Source organism: Sciurus carolinensis, unplaced genomic scaffold (assembly GCF_902686445.1).
Source record: "Sciurus carolinensis unplaced genomic scaffold, mSciCar1.2, whole genome shotgun sequence".
NCBI classification, from domain to species: Eukaryota; Metazoa; Chordata; class Mammalia; order Rodentia; family Sciuridae; genus Sciurus; species Sciurus carolinensis.
Window position 1 is genome coordinate 1,117,913 of NW_025920166.1, and position 15,195 is coordinate 1,133,107.

The following is a 15,195-nucleotide window of genomic DNA, read 5'->3' on the forward strand; positions in this document are numbered from 1 at the left end:
GAGGCACACCGATGCTGATAAAATCACTAGGTTTTTACCAGGCCCTGACTGACCAGCAACCTGTCTGCATGGAAGGCCCAGCCCCATCTGTCTGGTGCTTGGTCTTCATCCTAGGGCAAAGCCTGCATCCAGCTCTTCAGAGTTGAGTGGATATAGTGCAGGACAGAGACCTTTGGGAAATTGGTCTGGTCTTTGACTCCCATGCTGTCTTTTCCATGTCCCAGCTGTCCCTGGGAAGATGCCCTGTTCTCTGGGCCAGAGCCAAATCTGCCACCTTGATGGGGTCTCAGACTCTCCTCTGGGCAGAGGCATGACTCCTGCCCTCAGTCATGGAACCCTCCCTGCAAAGTCCACAGAAAAATTGCAGGACTTGGAGTCAGTAGGAAAGGATGCAAAGGCATATGCAAAGCATGTGGGCAGCTGTTGGGGTGTCAGTGGTGGTGTCTTGACCCACATCTATTCTCCAAACCCCATGACAAACCTAGTATGTAGGTGTTCTGGCGCTGCCCAGTGGACACCAACAAAAAACATGGAGAAAGAAGACATTCCTCTCATTAGAGAGCACCCTGGCATAGAAACCCAAAGAAGTGACCCTCTAGCCCTGTCCTGTTCAGGAACCTTCATTGAGTAGGTGTCACCCTGAATGCTGTGGATGAAGCCACCAGGATGGGAAGCCCCCTGGGATGCCCTTCTGGAACCTGGACCAGGGTCACCCTCTATCTCAGCTGAGAGGCTTTCATGGTGGAACAAGAGAGGGAGGGTTTGGATAGCAGCTCCTGGTGTGTGCAAGGTCTCTGTCAGAGTCGCTGGCCAGCTGTGAGCACCCTGACTACCAACTCCAGTTTTCTCTCCTGTGTGTGGGCACCGGAGGCTGCAATGTCAGACTCCAAATACTACCAACATGGCCACTGAGTGCACAGCATGGTCCTCAACCATGTGCCTTCAAGTGCCATAGGAACAAGCTTCTCGGGTCTCAGATCTTGGAGTGAGTAGAGATGTGGGTGTCATTTTTGAAACTGCCATAGAGAGGGCAGGGTGCATCCATTCTGTGCTCCACTGGGTACAGGAAGTCAGGCTCCACCTGGGCTCTGGTCCTACCAGCCCACTGCCATCTGGACACTGGAATTCTGTGGCAGAGACTCGGGCCTTGACTTACATGTCAGGCTCAGGGCTTCCTTGTCTGCCCCAAACTGTCCTGTGCATACAGGCACATGGGTAATGTCATTGACAGAACTACCCCTGGCCACAATAGGGCAAGATGGCAACAGTACTGGGTGATCCTGAGGGCCTGGCACTGCAAGACCCAGTCACCTCAAATTGAGGGACAAAATACACATCACATACTATGTGCACACACACCTCCTTACATATCACAGAACACATAGCACACAAAACATGCACACACACCTGCTTACACATCACTCAACACACACAACTCAACAAAAGAGATACCATGTTCTCACACCTTCTTACATATCACACAACAGGCTCAACACAGCACAGCACACACCACATACACACACAACTCCTTACATATCACACAACACACAACTCAACACAGCATGCCACACATGCACACATATCTACTTACACATCACACTACACATGAAATGCAAAACAGCACACAACACATGTACACACACACTTCACATTACAAAACACATTATACCACACGGCACACACCTCATGTAAACAACCTCCTTACACATCACACTGCACAACCACTATACAATGAACAGCACATATCACGTGCACACTCACCTCCTTACACATCACAAAACACACAGTGGAACACACAGCACACACCACATGCACACACAATTCCTTACATAGCACAGAATACACAAAATGTATCCCAGTATGTACCAAGTGCACACACAACTCCTTAGACATCACAGAACATATAAAACACAACACAGCACAACCACATGCACACACTTCCTTTACACATCACAAAAGAACTACAGCGTGATACAGCACATACCACAGGCACACACACTCTCTTACATATCACACAACACAATGCAATGCACAGCACACACAATATATTCACAAATCTTCCTCACTTTAAAAAGCACACATGATGCAACACAGCACACACCACATATAAACAACATTCTTACAAAACACATGACAAAACCACTACACTAAAAATAGGATATATCATGTGAACACACACCTGCTTACAGAATTAAAAATATACACAATGAAACACATTGTTGTGGAGTGCATTAACCCCTCACCCACACAAACTGTCCATCTGTTGGCCAGGTCCATGGAATTCTCACCCAAGGACTCTGCCCCAAGTCTTTCCATTTCTATCCTGGGTTGAGTTCCATATGTAGACTCCCACAATGCAGAACTGAGGAGGGGAGACTAAGCATGGGATGGCTCATAGTCCCTTCCCTCCAGACTCTCTCACTAGTCCTGACTGTGCCCAACAATCTACCCTGAAGACCAGGAGAAGCTTGGTGTGGGCTGGGACGTGGGGGCTCCAGACCGTTAGCAGGAATTGCTGTGGAGCCTGGCACAGGGAGAAGGAGTGTGCAGAAGCCAGGAGGGAGCTGAGGAGATACTGACAAGTGGGACACCCCAGTTCTAGGCTGTTGATGACTACTGGCTGTGCACTGGACATGAGAAGTTCTTCAGTGTGGGCCTGAGGGTCAGCAGGTTGGGTACCCACTGGAGTCCCCACAGGGAAGCAAGCACTGGAGAGGACTTTTGTCTTCCTTGGGCCAAAGAATCTGGTGTCTTTACTGACAAGAAAATGGCCTTGCCAGGATCAGAAATTAGAGAAAAATGATTTTAATCACAATGTAACCAAAGTGAGGAAGAAACTGACCTGCCAACACCGTCCACAGCATTACTGCCATACAAATGATCAGAACCAGGAGAAACCCAGGGACGTGCAAGGAACACATCAGTGCTCCCAGTACTGCCTTTCTTCCTGGACCAGGCTGTAGTCATTCCAGCTTTCCTCCAGTTAATGGGATGGTAGCCGGCTGGGAGCTGGGACCTTGGAAGCAAATGTCAGGCAAGGACAAAAAAGCAATTTGGAGTTTCTTTGAAATTCTTTCATTTTAATTGAACCTTGTCACCACCTTCCCTCTAGTCCATCTTGCAGTCTTGAGGGTTATGGGGCTCCCTAACATCTGGTCCTTTAAGTGGGGTTGTTGTGGTTATCCCCTCAAAGGCACGCAGAGTTTGTGACTGTGAAGAGCCAGCAGCAGAGCTGCCTAGAGGATTCCACAGTGAATGACTGGGGAACCTGCTTGGAAGCCTGGATAGCACCTGGTTTGGTAGTGTCAGAACCTGGATAGCCTCACTATCAAAATTTCTCCCTCCTGAGCAACTGTTTTTGAAGACATTGCTGATTGTCCACCAAATACTCTGGGTCCATTTTGCCTGGATGGACATGTCAGGTCCCATAGTCTGAATGGGTCCCTTCTCAAGTAGAAAGTGACAACTATAGGAGTCAGTGGAAAAGATGCTTTTAGACAAAGTAAGCACTAAAACAGGCTCAGAGAGAGTGGTTATTCAACTTATCATAACCTGGAATTCTGAAGCACATGCCTGGGTTGGGTGCAGTGGTGCAGCAGGTGGGCTTTCAGTGGAGAGTGGACCTGGTCAGCACCTGCCCTTTTACACATCACAGACTCCAGGTGCCCAGGCTGCAGTCTCTGTTCTCTCCAAGTGCCCAGGACCCCCTTTCACTTCATGGGGCTGCCCTTCTCCCAGAGCTCTGTGGGTGTCCAGCAAGAATGTCCCTGTTATCTCTGAGAACGTTGGATTCACGGCAATTTCTCAGACATAAACTGTCTCACTCACCATCCTCCCCAACCTGTGTGCATTGATGGATTTTCTATCTGAGCCCCACCCTTTCCTCATCCACCCTTGGGCGCAGTCCCAAAACCAGACACTTTCTCTAATGGTGGAGCTGAGAGCTCCCACATCTCATCCTCATCCACTTCTTCAGTCATGTGACTCCTGCAGTTCTAGTTGGAATTCTCTCTGTAATGGCATCAGGCTTCCAGGTGGCCCAACTGTGAAGTCAATGAGGCATTGGCATAGTGACCAGGTGACCCTGGCTACTACTTCACACCACGGGTCATTGGAAAGCATTCCAAAAAGAATTAAATTCTTTATTGTAATACAAAATGACAACGATTGCCATGAAAACCTTGGGTAATGAGGAGAATTTGAGGCAGGAGAAAATGATGTCCTGCATGCACCCCACCCAAGACAAGCCCCCTGAGACACGGGACATCTCTGTGGCTTTCAAGAAAAGAGATGGAGTCCAATGAAAGCAGTAATGCCTTACATATTCCACTGCCAATGCTAATCAGAAAGGCATATGACAGATGCTCAACTCCACCTGCATGGACCGGCCTTGACTCACAGACTTGGCAGTGATCAGTCGGGGCATTTACAGGGAGGTTCAGATACTCCTACCATCAGGGTTTACCAAGAGTCCCCACTGCTTTGCATCTGGAGGGAGCCATATATTTCCATTGAAATTTCACTACAATCCTTTCCTCCCTGTCAGGGCAGAAGTGCCTCAAGTCACTGTCATTACTCAATCCATCAGGGTCAGACCATATTTTCTCTAGTTATGGTCCCCATAATTCTGTCCTTTTCACCAATATACTGGACAAACTGTCTCAGAACTGAGCAGTAGCAAAATCTGTAGCCACATTCCCAACCAAAGATAAAAAAATGCCCCAGCCTACACTGTCCTTCAAAGAATCAAAAGATACAGAATCTGCCAGAAGAGCACTACACAGGAGACCTCAGACCTCACCCTGCAGTGTGCATGAGTCTTTGTCTGAGTGTGGTCATGGGGTTTCAACATCCACAGAGTGTTGTGCAGTGGCCATGTAAGTAATGCCAGCTACCAGGAGTCTGAGGATCCAGGATCTCATTTTTTTTTTGTGGTGCTGGGAATTGAACCCAGGGCCTTGTTCTTGCAAGGCAAGTGCTCTACCAACTAAGCTGTCTCCCCAACCCCAGGATTCCATTTTTGAGGGCTGCCTGGACCACTTAGTGAGACCCTATTTTTAAATTAAAAGAAAATGGCAGAGAACCCCTGGGATCAACACACAGTACCTCAAATTAACACACGCATGCTTATTCTTAAACATCTATAGATGGATATGCCAAGAGCCACCATTAGGGCCCAGAATGATGCCAGACTTCCAGTTAAGGAGTTGAGGCCCCAGAAGCAGCAGCCTCACTCTGCCTCACACACCTGGCCCTGCCCCTCACACAGCTGTCACTTGAGTTCTGCTGGTTGATTTCAAATGGGGTTGCCCTGGTCTTTATTAAGGTGTTGTACTCAACTTGTTGAGGCTGAATTCAGTCCTGGATGAGGTCTGAAACTGACCTCTGGCTTTGGGTCTCCTCTTCTCTGTATACACAAGCTTATCTGTGATCCTGGAGCTAAAGCTAGGAACTTCCAAATCTCTGAGCCCACCAACACATTGCCCTTCTTCTGGGACAATGATTTGGCAGACCATGCCTGTCATCTCACTGGAGAACCCATGCAGAGCAGCCTTGCAAGCCATAGGACAGACCCTGGCACCTCATTAATTGACTCCTGTCTGTATGCTCCCCTGGAGGGTGCTGTCTATATCAGACATATTGTGACCTCCTAACAGACACACCTGTGTTCTGGTACCTGGTCTGCACCTTGTTGCTTGGGTACCACTGACAAAGGGACATCAACCCCCTAAGCTTCCTCTGCCATTTGAGGTGATCAATATTCCCTTACAGACTTGAGGCAGATGTTACATGACCACAGGTTTGTAGAGCATCCTGCAGGACTCAGGGCATAACAAGTGACTTCAGCAATTAAAACCCTGCCCTCCTGGCTCCCCAGCAGGATGGATTTGGGAGTCCCTCCTTCCCTCACAACCTCAGGTGGGAGCTCACATGTATGCCCCTGTCCCTGCACAATTTCCCTTCCTGCCCCACACCCCCATGTGCTGCTTATTCACCTTCTCTTCCTCTCCATCTAACCTCCAGAGCTTGGCTCCCCCTGGAGAATCCAGAACACCCAAAAGTAGGCTGAGTCCCACTGGCAGGGTTTGTCTTGCAGAGATGTTCAGTCCTACAGCTCAGAGAGAACTGAGTCTGGCCTCGAGGGTGATGGTGCCAGCTCTGTGGCTGTGCCCCTTTGGAGTTGGCACACAGTCATGGCCTGGGCAGGAATGAGGAATTGGACTGTTCAGAAGAATCTCCAGGGCTGCTGACAGAGTGCTACAGAGACTGGAAGAAAGCAATGAACAGCTCTCCAGGAAAAGGCAAACAGGCAGAGCAGAACCTCTTGTGGGTGATGACTGCCTATTGTGCAGCATACAAACAAATGTTCCCCAGAGACCTAGCTTAGGAATGCCAAAGTCTTCCACTACCACTTACCTGTGCACAAATGCATGCAAATCGATGGTCAGACTGCACAACCACACATGTGCAGAGCCATGGATGCCCTGGCAGAGTCCATCCCACAGTACCTGCTCCAGCTCCCAAGTTGTTCTCTGCAGTTGAACTGTTACATTTCACTGCATGCAGTTTCTCTGCTACTTCATTTTTACTCTTCACCACTGGAGTGTGCTTCCTCCCTGGTCTGAAAAACAATTTCCACATTGTGTTGTACTGCACTGTTCATGGACACATTTTGCCTTATGCATGAACAACTCCTCCTCCCCTTTCAAGAGTTTCACAATTTCTATATGTGATCCAGTGGCAGAGCTTCATCTGATTGCTCTGTCTGTATCAGTGACCACAGGGTGTTGAGCTTGTGGCTGGGGCATGTACTTCTCCAATTTACAATGAGCTTTCCAAATCCTTCCCACTGGCTCCTAGGACATGTTGTATATTTGGAATTGTCCCTTTCAACTCCTCCTCACTGGAATTTGGTATTTTGATTTTAAGAAAGGCCTTTGCCCATGAGGAGGGTGCCATCTAACCTTCTGACCCTGCTTGAATTTATGTTGCCAGGGCTGGTTCTCAGGCCTCACAAGGGTAGATGCCTGTCCCTTCCCTCTCTGTATTCAGTGAATTCTCTTTATCCTGAAGTCCCTGTTGATTGCTCTGCATGGAAAAATGTGTGATATTCTAAAGCTCTGACTTCAGGTCCAGAGGAGGTGAGCAGAGCCCAGCTCTGCACAGGATTCGGGTTTCTCAAGAAGGAAGCACCAGGGAGGCCACAGGAGAAAAACAGTAGGAGGGGAAAGAGGGTAGGAGAAGCCTGGGGAGCACACTGGAACTTGGTGGAGAGCAGGAAATGCAGTGGCTGGAGGAGGTTCCACAGCTGGGATATTGACGAAGTGAGTCTTGCGCCAAACCAATTCATTTCTGCTGCACATCCCTACATGTATTGTGTGCCTGGTAAACTGTTTTACAGAAGCCAGTGCTGGCCATGAACAGGACTGAGCTCTTGGACAGAAATTGTCAGCTACTGCCTGCTGTGGCCTGGTGTATTCTTTGTTGCATTAACTCCCTTTAATACAGTAATTGAGCAAAAGTTAATAATGTGGAAAAATGTATCTAGAATTTGCTTCCTGCACCCCAATTTAGTAGCCATTCCACTAGAAAGAGACAATTTTACTTCAAAAAGGAGCCAAATGCAACCCATATTTCTTTGATTTGTTTTATGTTATTTATAAATGATAATATCCACCACCTTCTTGACAGAATTGTACTGATCTATCAGTCAGTGATGGTTCAGGGAAAGTCTCTGTGAATAGAGAACAGTGAACACTTCCTATGAGCCTGACCTTGTCCCTGGTGTGCCATGGCCACCATTGGGTAACTATAGACTCAGAAGTGCAGCCAACCAAAAACAGGTGGTGATCAGCCCTTTATCCTTGGAATTCACCATGGAGAGATGGTGTCTTAAGATAATTAGCAAAGCCCAAGTTACGCATCCTCTGAACCAGGGAAGTTAATAATGAGCTCAGAACTTTTCTCAGAGAGCCTGGTGACTGACATCCACTCAAACCCAGGTAGGTGAAGGTGAGGGAACCTGAGGGCCTCTGCAGTTCCAGTAGGGTTATGGGACATGGAGCAGCACAGGAAGAGGCTCAGATCCTAAGAAAGGCCTCCATCCAGTCAAATCGCAACTTTATCCAACACACGTGCTTGGCCTGGGCATCTGTAGCTCTCCTAGGTGCTGCTCCTCCCACGAGGTACAGAGTGCAACATGAGAATGACCCAAAACACTGGAACTAAACATGGGAAAGGAGAACAAACACTCAATGTCCAGCACTTTCTGCTGGGAGCAGCTGACCACTCTGGAAAAGAGTCCAGGAAAATGAGGAGGCAGGTCATAAGGAGGACATTGGCTCTCATCAGTTTGAATCAGAGCCCTTGAAGGACCACAAGAGGGCCTGAGAGGAGAACAGAGACCCTTCTTCAAGTCTTTGACAGGGAGGGCTCTGGGAATAAGGCAGTCAGTGCAGAGGGAGGCTCAGGTGTGTGTGTAGGGCATCTCTGCTTCTGACTTTCTGAACCTTAGCACAGTCAGACCTGGTAGAGCTAGGAAAGACACTCTGCAGAAAGCTTGTCAGCAGACTCAGATATATTCACTAAGTGAGAGGACAGCCCGGGGGCCCATTGACTCCATAAACCACCACAAGATGGGTCATGAAGAGCACCACGGGTTCAGAAGCACTCCTGCCCCACATGTGAAGAAAGCAGCACAGAATTTCAAACAGGAACCCAGAATCAATCCCTCAACCAGTTCCACCAGAGACAGGCAAGACAGGAAAGACTCACTAAATCACAAAGATCAAGAATGCCCAGGGAGCAAGAATAAGTCCCTAACGATATTTTCATAAAGAAGTAACACTAGAGAGAGGGTGATACACATCAGAATGTGACTGAGGAAAAACTGCAATGAAGAACAACTGGGTTTTGCATAGGACAGGGAGGATCCTGGGCTCTGATAGGTGAGGTCACTCACTCACAGGCCCAGAGGAAACTGAGCACTGGTTGGTGAGTGGCACAAATGAAGAGGAACCAGAGAATCCTTAGTACAGTTGGTCAAGGGGCTGTTAACAAGATGATGAAGAGAAGACTGAGAACAGAATTAGGAGGTGCTTGGTAATACTGTTCAGGGAAATGAGCAACTGTGTACAAGGGGTGTTCACCACAAGACTCAGAAGTCCCAGAGCAATGTTGAGGAATGTGAGTTTAAGAGAGAAACCAGAGAAGGTTGAGCACTGTTAGGCTATATATTCTCACACACAAGAGCCACATAAGGCTGAGAAAAGATAGTTAGGGGAACTGAGTTCATGGTTCAGAGGATAATGAGTAATACTGGGTGAGGGGTGCTAACCCAGAGGTCCAGAATACTAAGCACTAGTGGATGAGGTGCAATCACTGAGATGACATAGAGGGGACAGTTCTTAGAATGTGGAGAAGCAATCCATAAGAATATTCAGGGGAAAATGTGCACCTGTGTAGAGGGGCACTCATCACAGGACTCAGATGACACCCAGCAATTTTGTGTGAAGGGAGAGTAAGCACAGACCCCGAGAACATTAAGCACTCTCAGGTGAAAGGTGCTCCCTCACAGGACCTAGAGAAGTCTGAGCAAGAATTGCCTTAGGGAAGATACAACAAAATGAAAAAATGATTGAGTAGTATTAGTTGTGGGCACTCACACAACTGACTGAGAGAAGAATGGAAAAGGAATGCTTAGGGAACTTAGAATAAAGTAACAGAGAAGACTGAGCACTATTAAGTGAGGGTCTCTCACCCTCAGGACCAAAATGAGACTGATTAAGGACAGATTAGGTGAAATTAGCAGATTAATCAAAGAAGAATTAACCACAGTAGAACAGGTGCAATCAACTAGAAAACCCAGTGGAATTGAAGCACTGTGGGTGAGGGGCACTACCCAAAAAATCCAGAACACCCTCAGCAATGATGGGTGAGGGGAGACTTAGGGCAGGACCCAGAGAAGCATGAACAATGTTAAGTGAGTTTTTGTTTACCACAGAACTCAGAAGAAACAGATTTCTTTTGGAAGAGGTGTGTTCATCAAAATAACTCACAGCCTTAGGAACCTTATCAAGGGAGTCCCTCAGGCCATGGTCTCAGGTAGTTTAGATGTGGTTTGACAGTGCAGCATTTTCAAAGGTCTGGAGAAGTCCTCCACTTTGATGGGAAATTGTCCATAGTCACATATCACACTGCAATTTACAGTGAAATTTGTGAAATTTGCCTCACTCAACCTTCCTACAAGGTTTACTCTCTTGTCAGAAGTGAGCAACTAGTGACATATCAGAGAAGATTCTGAAAATTCTTAAATATATTTTCTTCCACTCTTCAGAAAAATGACAGAAATCCTGTCTGAACTACATCACCCATAAAACCACAGTTCCTTGATAAAAGGTGAGAAAATTGTCAATGGTGAATGGTAGAATGAGGTCCCAGTGCTGTGGGCATTGACATCCTTAAAAATTGTCTTGGGTTTTCAGGCATTGGAGAGAAGCCTGTCTGCATGGCAGCACAAAGGACCTGTTGAGGTTTTTGGAACAGGAAGTATCCACATTTCTCTAAAATTTCACAAAAGTGTTGGCCTTGACACACAGATAAAGTCTGAAATGGTGCTTTAGAAGTAATAGGACCCTCCCAGATATGTCACTCAAAGAAAAAAGTTGCTGAGGGCTCAGTGGAGACAGAACACTATAGTTGCACCTCTAACCTCCAGTAATACCCACAGGGGACTGAGCACTGGTGGGAAAGTGGTGCTCACCCACATGACTCAGAGGACGCTGACAAATGGTGTGGAATGGAGATTAAGTACAGGACACAGGTAATAATAGGCAATGTTGGGAGAGGGTCACTCACCCACAGGATTCAAAAGATCATGAGTAATTGTGGGGCAGGTGAAATTAAGACAGAAACCAGAAAAGACTGAGCAATGATAGGCTCTCTATGATCAAACAGTAGCCAGAGGAGGTTGAGTTAAGTTTGGCTTTGGGAACTTAGCACATGTCACAGAGGTGACTGAGCACTGCTAGGTAGGTGGTGCTCACTGCATGGTCCCAGAATATACTGGGCACCACTGGATGGGGGTGCTCATGCAGAGGACACAGAGGAGACAGAGTACTTGAGGGCACTCCAACACAATATTCAGAAAAAAATTAACATCTGTGTGAAAGGTGTTTTCACCAAAGGATTCAGATGACACTGATCAGTGGTTTGTGAAGGGAAATTAAGGACAATACCCAGAGAAGACTGAGCAATGTCAGGTGAGGGGCACTCACTCACACAAGTCAGAGAACTGTGGGCAAGGATTTCCTTAGGGAACCTAAAACAGGCACAGAAAAGACTGAACGCACTAAGGTGATGGATCTTCCACAAAATCACACAGATAAAATGAGCAAGAAATGGTTAGTTAAATGAGAAAAAAGAAAAAGAGGAGACTAAGCACTATTCAGTGAGGGACGCTCACCCACAGGTCACAAAGGAGACTAAGGAAGACAGGTTATGTGAAAATTGCAATTGAAGCACAGAAGGCTGAGAGAGGGGCTATCACCAAGAGGACCCATTGTAATCAAAGCGCTAATGGGTGATGGGCACTCACACACAGCAATCAGAGTACTCTAAGCAATGTTGGATGAGGTGAGATTTTGGCAGGACCCAGAGAAGGCTGTGCAATGTTCAACTACATTTGATCATAGTCAAGAATCAGATGAGACTGCAATAAGATTGTTTATGTGAACTTAGCACATGGCACAGGGGAGACTGAGCACTGCTAGGTGAAAGACATTCATCCAGAGGTCCCAGAATATGCTGAGCACTGCTGAATGAGGGAAGATCACCCAGAGGAAACAGAGGATGCACAGTACTGGAAGATAAGGGGTACTCCAAAATAATATTCAGGGAAAACTTAGCATGTGTATGTGAGTGTAGCGCTCATCATAGGATTCAGATGACCCTGAGCACTGGTGTGTAAAGAGACATTAAGGACAGGGCCTAGAGAATGCTGAGCACAGTGAGGTATGCAGTACTCACACACAGGACCCAGAAGAGTTTGAGAAGGATTGCATTGGAGAACCTGAAACATGACAGAGAGAAGAGTGAGCACTGTAATGTGAGGTGTGCTCACCAATAGGACCCAGAAATGAAGGAATGTAGAATGGTTAGAGAACTAAGACAAAGAAAATGGAGGAGACTGAGCACTGTTAGGTGAGGGGGACTTATCCACAAAACCCAAAGAAAACTTAGTAAATACAGGTTAGGCAAATGTAGCAGCTTAAACAAAGAAAGATGAGCCATGTTGAAGAGAGACTATTAACAAGAGTATTAGAATCAGAGCATGAATCAGTGAGGGGTGCTTAGAGTATCCTGCACAATAGTGAATGAGGGGTAATTTAGGGCAGTACCAAAAGAGGATATAGTAAATATAGATGTGGGGTGCTAGACTACAGGGTACAGAGGAGATGGAGGTCTTTTGGGTAAGGAGATCTCACTTACAGGTCTCAGAGATTTTAGAACAGTTTTGAGAGTATCCCTCAGGCAGATCAGTATCTCTGATCTGAGGTATGGTGATAATGATCCTATTTCAAAGATCTGTATAAGTTCCTCATGATGATGGGAAGTTGTTCTTGGTCACATTTTGCACTCCCTTGAATATGTGCATTGTGCCTGAGATTATTAGGTTATTAGATTATTATTAGATTATTAGGAGGTTTCCTGTACTGTCAAAAGTTGATAGCTAGTGACACATCAGAGATGATCCTGAAACTACTGAAATATATGCTTTCCATTCACTAATCAGAAGAATGTTAGAAATCCTGAACTTGTTATATCACTCATAAGTACTCAGCCCCTGGAGCAAATTTATGAAGTTGGTGGACTCTAAGTCATGGAACAAGCTCCTCAGTGTTGCTAGAATTAACATCCATGAAAATTGTCTTGTGTTTTCAAGCTTTGGTCAGGAGTCTGTCTGCATGGAGGCACCAAAGATCTATGGAGGTTGTTGCAAAGAGGAAGTATCCACAACTCTCAAAGCTTCCACAGTGACATTTGCTTGGAAAAACAGGTAAGGTCAGAGATGCTATACTGACATTAGACAAAAGGGGCTCACCCAGAGATTTTACTAAGGGAACCAGATTGCCTAGGGCTCATTGGAGAATGAACACAAGTAGGTGAAGGTTGTATCTCCACAATACCCAGAGGGGACTGAGCACTGTTGGGAATGGTTAACTCACCCACAGGACAGATTTTTTGCTGCCCACAGCAACAATCCTGTGGATATTTGTTACCGCCTGCAGCAACAATCTCGTGGGTATTTATTGGAGGTGGACTGGAAATAAACTACTTCTATTCCTGAACTGCTTCCTTGCTTGTTTACTTGTTCCCTAGCTTATAGAGGAAGTAATAGAGGAAGAGAGAGAGGAAGAAAATACTTTGTTTAAGAGAGAGAGAGGCTTTGCTTATCAGAGAGGCTAAACTTTCAGAGATGCTACTTCTTCTTAGAGTTCTGCTGATTCTTCTTATAGGTGTGTCCTGCATCCTGCCAACTAAAGGTGCATGCTAGAAGTGCATGCTAAAGGCGCTATCACATGTGCTTCTTAATGGTGTGTCCTGTGTACTGTGATCTGTGATCTGTGATCTGCCATCTGCCTTCTACGACCTATCAGAGGTGCTGCTTATCCATGGTGCTTCCTATAGGTGTGTGTCTTATATACCTAAGGCAGCCAATCAGTTTGGGATTAAGTAGCACGGTTGGGACATGTGCCACGGTACCAATTAAGAATGAGGAACATCTGTTGACCACTAGTGCAGAGGAGACATTAACTAATCAGGCAAAAGTAGATCACACCGTGTTAACGCTAATTATGTGCCACCTCTTGGCTCAACGCCAGCTGCCATCCTAGGGCTACTGCAACAGATGACACTGAGCAATGGTGTATGAATATTAATTAAGGACAGAAACCAGAGAAGACTGAGCTCTGTCAGGAGAGGTGTACTCACCCACAGGATTCAGAAGAGTCTGAACAAGGATTGCCTTTGAAAACCTGGAACAGGACAAAGTGAACACTGAACACTCTTAGGTGAGGGGTGCTCACCCAAAAGATCCAATAGACAATGAGCAGTGAATGGTAATGGAAGGAAGTGAAAAAAAATACCAGAATTAGCACTATTAGGTGACTTGTGCTCACCCACAGGGTTGAGAGGAGACTAAGTAAGGACAGATTAGGTAAAATTAGTGACTAAAACAAAGACGACTGAGATGGTAGGAGAGGGGTGCTCCACCAGAGTACTCAGAAAACCTTTAACAATGGCGGTTGAGAAGAGTTTAGGGAAAATCCCAGAGAAGACTGAGACAATTTAAATGAAGTGTCCTTCACTGCAGTATACAGAGGAGGCAGATATTTTTAAGGAAAAAGTATCTCTCCTGTAGGAGTCAGAAATTTTGAATCCTTTTTGACAGTGTCCCTTGGCCAATATCTCAGTATGCTGATGGATGGTGGGAATGGTGGTATTAAAAAGGTCTAAAAATGTCCTCTTTGATGATGGAAAAATGTCCTTAGTCACATTTCACACTCTCACATTAAAGTGTTCATTGTGCCTCACCCAAATGTCCTAGGAAGGTTTCACTATTGTCAAAAGAGAGCATCCAATGATATATCAGAAAAGATCCTAAAACTAATTGACTATATGCTTTCCATCCAATGCTCAGAGAGATGGCAGAACTATTGGTCATGATACATCACTCATAAGATCTCAGCTACTTGAACAAATGTGTGGAAATGGTGGACTATGAGTGGTGGGACAATGTTCTTAATGCTGTGGAAATTGACATCCATTGAAATTGTCTTGAATTTTCAGGCATTGATGAGGAGCCTCTTTGTATGGCAGCAGAAAAATCATATTGAGGTGGTTCCAAAGAGGAAGTATCTACATCTTTAAAGTTTCCACAGTTGTTTTGGCCTGTATATGCAGGTAAGGTCAAAGATGACGTACTAACATTAGCAGAAAAGGGTTTCACCCAGAGAGTTTACTAAGGGAATTATATGCCTATGGCTCATTGGAGAGTGAGCATTGGTATATGAAGGTTGTCCACTCACAATGCCCAGAGGACTCTGAGCACTGGTGGGAGAGGGGAACTCACCACAGGATTCAGAAGACCTTGAGCAATATTGGGAAAGGGAGATTAAGGATAGGATCCAGCAG